Source organism: Magnolia sinica, chromosome 5, assembly GCF_029962835.1.
Source record: "Magnolia sinica isolate HGM2019 chromosome 5, MsV1, whole genome shotgun sequence".
NCBI classification, from domain to species: Eukaryota; Viridiplantae; Streptophyta; class Magnoliopsida; order Magnoliales; family Magnoliaceae; genus Magnolia; species Magnolia sinica.
Genome location: NC_080577.1, coordinates 111,248,663 through 111,254,249, shown reverse-complemented (window position 1 = coordinate 111,254,249; position 5,587 = coordinate 111,248,663). Strand labels below are relative to the sequence as shown.

Sequence of the window (5,587 nt, the reverse complement as noted above, 5' to 3'; positions counted from 1 at the left end):
CCATACCACAAGAAACAGTGAAAATAATGATTTCCACGCTTGAAACGTTGCAGGCCCTACAATGATGTTTATTTGCCATCTAAACTTTTCACGTGATAAAAAATTTAATGGATGAAGGGAAAAAAAATAATAGATTGACGGACTGGATATATATTAAACTCCACAGAGCCTACTCAAAATGCTTAGCGTAGCAAGTTACTCGGTACGCAATCCGCTTCCACTCCAAAAAGCCTTTGACAGGAGAGTCCGCGCCGGCAGCGGATTGGCTGATGTACCACAGTTATATAGTGGTGTTGGTACGTGTCGTGTGAAGACGTTTTAAAGGAGGTTAAAGTTAGGGCTCCACAGTGATGTACATATTATATCTATATCATTTATCTATTTTCAGAGATTATTTTAGAGCATTATCTAAAAAATAATCATATCCAAAGATCATCTGGACCACACCCCAATCAGCAGCAGAGATAATGATTTTCACGGTTAAACAGTTCATAGGGCTCACAATAAAGCTTATCTTCCATCCTTTCTGTTCATAAGGAGGAAAAACAAATTTGATATTGATTCAAAACTTACGTAACCCTAAAAAGGGTTTCAATTGTAGACGTTTAATCCTCTACTATCTTTTGTAGTGTGGTCCACTTGATGTTAGATCTGGCTTATTTTTCATCTCAGCCTTAAGGCTAACTCTACAAATGGATGAATGGTTTGGATATAACAAATGCCTCATGGTTAGACCCTACGTAGCTTACTCACGTCATTAAAGCATAGCTGATGTGAGGCCAATCCGCTTCCGTCCGCGACTACTCGAACTGTCAGTAGCTAATCAGAGTCCGCTCCAGCTACGTAGTTGGTGTGCGGAAACGGATTGGTACTCCCCCTGACACCAGCCAATGGCTGGTGGTCAGTTCTTTGTGTGCCCCACCATGATGTATGTGTTTCATCCATGCCGTCCATCTATTTTTATAGATTCTTTTACTATAAGAGATCAAAAATTTAGATATATCCCAATCTCAAGTGTACCACATTACAGGAAACAGTGTCAAATGAGCGTAGACCATTAAAAACCATTTTGGGGGCCATAGAAGTTTTGGATCAAGCTGATTTTTGTTTTTCCCTTGATCTGGGTCGGTATGACGTAATCAATGGATTGGATTTCAAATAAACAGTACAGTGGACCTTAGGAGGATTTTAATGGTGGATATCCAATTACTATTGTTTTTATGTGGTGTGGTCCACCTGAGATTTATATCCCTCTTATTTTTTGGATCAAGCCATAAAATGATCTGTAAAAATGGATGAACGGAATGGATGAAACACATACATCATGGTGGGGCCCATAAAGCACCGACCATCAGCGACAGGGATGGTGGCAGGGGGAGTAGCCAATCCTTTTCCCTGGTGTGCGGTACAGCATCTCATCTCAACAGAGGGCGTGGATTTCACGCACCTTTAACTCATGTCAGAGATATTCACCAGGGAATCATTTTCGACAATCGGGGGAGCGGCTGGCATGCAGAGGAGAGTGCTGAGTAAATTCTGTGGGGCCCACTGTGATTTATATGTATTATCAACGCCGTCCATATACTTTAACTTACGCATAACCAAATCTCAAGTAGACCACACCAAGGAAACAGTGGAATTAATGACCCCCACCATTGAAACCTTCTTAGGGCCCACATTGATGTTTATTTGCAATCCAACAACCGTTCACAGGGTCTATATGATGAGCCTGAACGTGGATGGCTTATTATACCCAAAAATCTTAAACATCGATATATCATGAAATGTCAGCTAAAAGCTTCAGTTCAAGTTTATATGAAAACAGTTAAATAATTCTTAGTTTGAAATATTCCAGTATAAGAGACTTCTGGCCAATAACCTTAAGGCCTGTCATATAAAAGGTTTGGATCGTTGAAATATGACCCTCGATCCAACGGCTACAGTTCTGACTTTAAAAGATGAATAGCTCGGGACGTACCGTACCAAAACTGTCAGAAGTATTGTGTCGTGGGGGGGTGGTCTTGGAATCTTATTCTCAAACCACTCTACTAAAAACAGCCATCTGCAGTGCACCGCATCTCATTTCAACTACCGAGTGCCCAAACCCCTCTCCGTGCAAGTTACATGCAGCACGCTTGTAGATTTTACGATTAGGCCAGTACTTCATCGCTGCTTGGTTGATCGTTTGAGACCGTCCATCTAATTTTCGCTCTCCTGGATAGCAAATACTTTAAAACGTACACAGATCAGATAGCACTAGCCGTCTGATCTGTGGCCCTCAAAATAACGGTCGAAGCATAGAATAGTTAATGGCCGAACATTGAGTTATAAGACAGTGAAGAAACGTTTGATGGATTGGATGGTTGAGTGGATTTGATTAAGAAACTTAAGGCAATCCCTGATAGGGTCCATTGGATGGATAGCCCTGATCAATCATCAGACTACCACCTGTACAGTGGGGAGATGACTCTACCATAACCGGCTCTACCGGTTTACCACGAGAAATTTACAACTGTACGACCCATTTATGGCCCATTTACGATACGATGCCCCACCTCATTTTACCCTACAAGAATAAGCCCCAGCTGTACGGACGACTTGCCAAATCATCAGACTACCACGTGTACAGTGGGGAGATGACTCTACCATAACCGGCTCTGCCGGTTTACCACCCATCCCGCGAGATGAATTATTGTAGCAAAATGATTGCTCGTGTTGAAAGCTCCCGACTTAGTCAAAAGCCTGCACGGTTTTGATTGATGAGCAACTGTATGACATGATCCCGGACACAGGATATGGATAGCCCTGATCAATCATCAGGCATGGATGAAGGTAAAACACGAATATCAGCTTGATACAAAACTTGTCGACCTCTATAAGTTTTCGACAGTAGTCATTCAATTCACACTGTTTCGTATGGTGTGGTCCACTTTAGCTTTTTATATAATTAAATTTCAGTAACATGATCTAAAATGATTTGGTAAAAAGGATGGACGGATTGGATAAGATACATACATTATAGTGGGCTCTATATAGTTTATTTAGTACCCAATCAGCAGTCCATCTATCTCTGATCACTCCTTCTCAATGTACTCTGAGCTCATCAATGACGTGGACAAAGACAGTCCTCAGTCCATCTATCTCTTATATAATTTGGATACGCATTCACAGCAAACGAAAAGAGTAAAGAGAGAGGAGAAGAAGATCGAGAGAAAGAGAGATACAATCGTCCTCTATCCATCTCCAGGGATGGGCCACCTTATATCGATGGTCGAGCTTGGAAAGCGCATACTTTCCATTACCTCTGCCTTTTCCACCATCTCCATCCTCATCCCGGAAGCCCCTATCAACACCGGTTCCACTGCTCCTTACATCCGTCGCGTCTCATCTTCCCATCCATCCATCACCTTCCACCACATCCCTTCCCCCATCTCTCTCTCCTCCTACTCCTCTACTTCAGCCCACCACGAAACCTTCATGTTCCGATGCCTCCAACTCAACAAACCCAGCGTCCTTCAAACCCTCCAATCCATTTCCCTCTCTTTTTCAATCCGCGCCCTTGTCTTCGATTTATTCTGTGCTCCTGTTCTCGACGTTACTGCCCAACTCAACATCCCTACCTACTGCTTCTTCACTTCAGGAGCTGCTGTCCTTGCTGTATTCCTTCACTTCCCCATCCTCCATCGCCTCCACTCCACAAACTACAAAGACCTGCACATCCCTCTCCACGTGCCGGGCGTGCCACCCTTCCCAGCTTCATCTATGCCTCTCCCCACTCTCGATCGCAATGACGAAGCCTACCATTTCTTCCTGTACATTACCTCCCAGCTAACCAAATGCAGCCGTGTCATCGTCAACACCTTCCATGCGCTCGAGCGCCGAACCATCAACGCCATCTTGGAGGGATCCTGCGTTCCGGATGGTCCCACGCCGCCCATTTCTTGTATCGGGCCGTTGATCGCGCCCAGTGACAATCCTGACAAGTCCGAGTGCCTGGTGTGGCTTGACTCGCAGCCACGCGAGAGTGTCGTGTTCTTGTGCTTTGGGAGCTTGGGGCTGTTCTCTGCTGCGCAGCTGAAGGAGATAGCGATGGGGCTGGAGAAGAGCGGGCAGAGGTTCTTGTGGGTGTGCGCAGTCCGCCAACAGAAGACAAGACCCAGCGCTTTTTAGCACCGCCAGAGCCCGATTTGGACGCTTTACTGCCGGAAGGCTTCATGGAGCGGACCAAGGACAGGGGAATGGTGGTAAAATCGTGGGCCCCACAGGTGGCCGTGTTGAAACGGGAATCGGTAGGTGGGTTCGTGACTCACTGCGGTTGGAACTCAGCTTTGGAAGCAGTTTGCGAAGGGGTGCCAATGCTTGCATGGCCCCTCTACGCAGAGCAGCATATGAATAAGGTGTTTATGGTGGAGGAGATGAAGATTGCCCTCCCATTAGAAATGGATGACAAGGGGTTCGTGAAGGCGTCTCAGTTGGAGAGGGGGGTTCGAGAGCTTATGGAATCAAAACAAGGAAAGGCCCTCTCTCAACGGCTCTTGGCTATGAAAGAGAGTTCGATGGCAGCTATGAGTGAGGGCGGCTCTTCTTATACAGCCTTAACTGAGTTAGCCCAGTTATGGACTGGAGGTTGAGAAGAATCATCCCCTCTCATCTATCTTTCTTTTCTTTTCCATGTAATTCGAAAAATCGTTGTATGAATTTAGTTCTAATCTCATGGTAATGCTCCATCGCTACACTATTGCCTGTAGCCCACGGCTAGGGAGGGGAAGAATCATACCGAACGCAGATTGCCATGTGACACTGTAACTCTACTGTCTTAGATTTTTAATATTTTAAATTTTCAAAAACAGTCAGAAATTTTTTTTCTATAATTAGCTTACATTATAACTTACTAACCCTTAATACTTGAGGTGAACCTATACGCGGGTGGTACAAGTAAAGAACCGTACAAATTTAATTAATCAACTAGCTTACATTGTCACATACTAACTCTTAATGCTTGAGGTGAGCCTATACGCGGATGGTACCAGTAAAGAACTATACAAATCCAATTAATCAACTGTAGGAAGTCAACTAATCTACCCGATTACTTAAACATCGAATTTAACTTCATGATTTCTTTATTCATATCCCAAACTTAGTTGACCTATCGTTGACTTAATTAAGACGATCACAACTAAATAAAGACCTACCAAAAGCAGAGACAACTAGGAGTCGGATCTTAATTAACGAACAAAACTGACCCAATTACTCATTTAGTCTAAGAACCAATGGTTTAAGGTGATTGGAATCGAATTGTCGTTTTCACTAATTACAAATAGGTCACACTATAAACATAACTAATCCAAACCATAATCATCACACATAAGAAATCTCGCTACCCAATTCATTACCGAATTACCTTGATTATCTAAACAAGCTCTAAATCGCTCATTAGTGGGCCAATAAACCCGAGACTATAGAAAGGTGTCCGTCTTAACAAGTTTGACGTCTATCACGAGACATTAAGCCAAGATCGCATATCAAATTTCTCAACTTGGACTTGCAAGGTCAGTGCATGAGATATGCAAATATTCTTGAAATTAAT

The 5,587-nt window shown here is 43.6% G+C and overlaps 1 pseudogene; it reads left to right on the top strand.

Moving 5' to 3' along the window:
* The first annotated feature begins 3,164 nt into the window (after positions 1-3,164).
* On the top strand, positions 3,165-4,798 carry LOC131246702 (UDP-glycosyltransferase 88A1-like; annotated as a pseudogene).
* Positions 4,799-5,587: the final 789 nt, after the last annotated feature.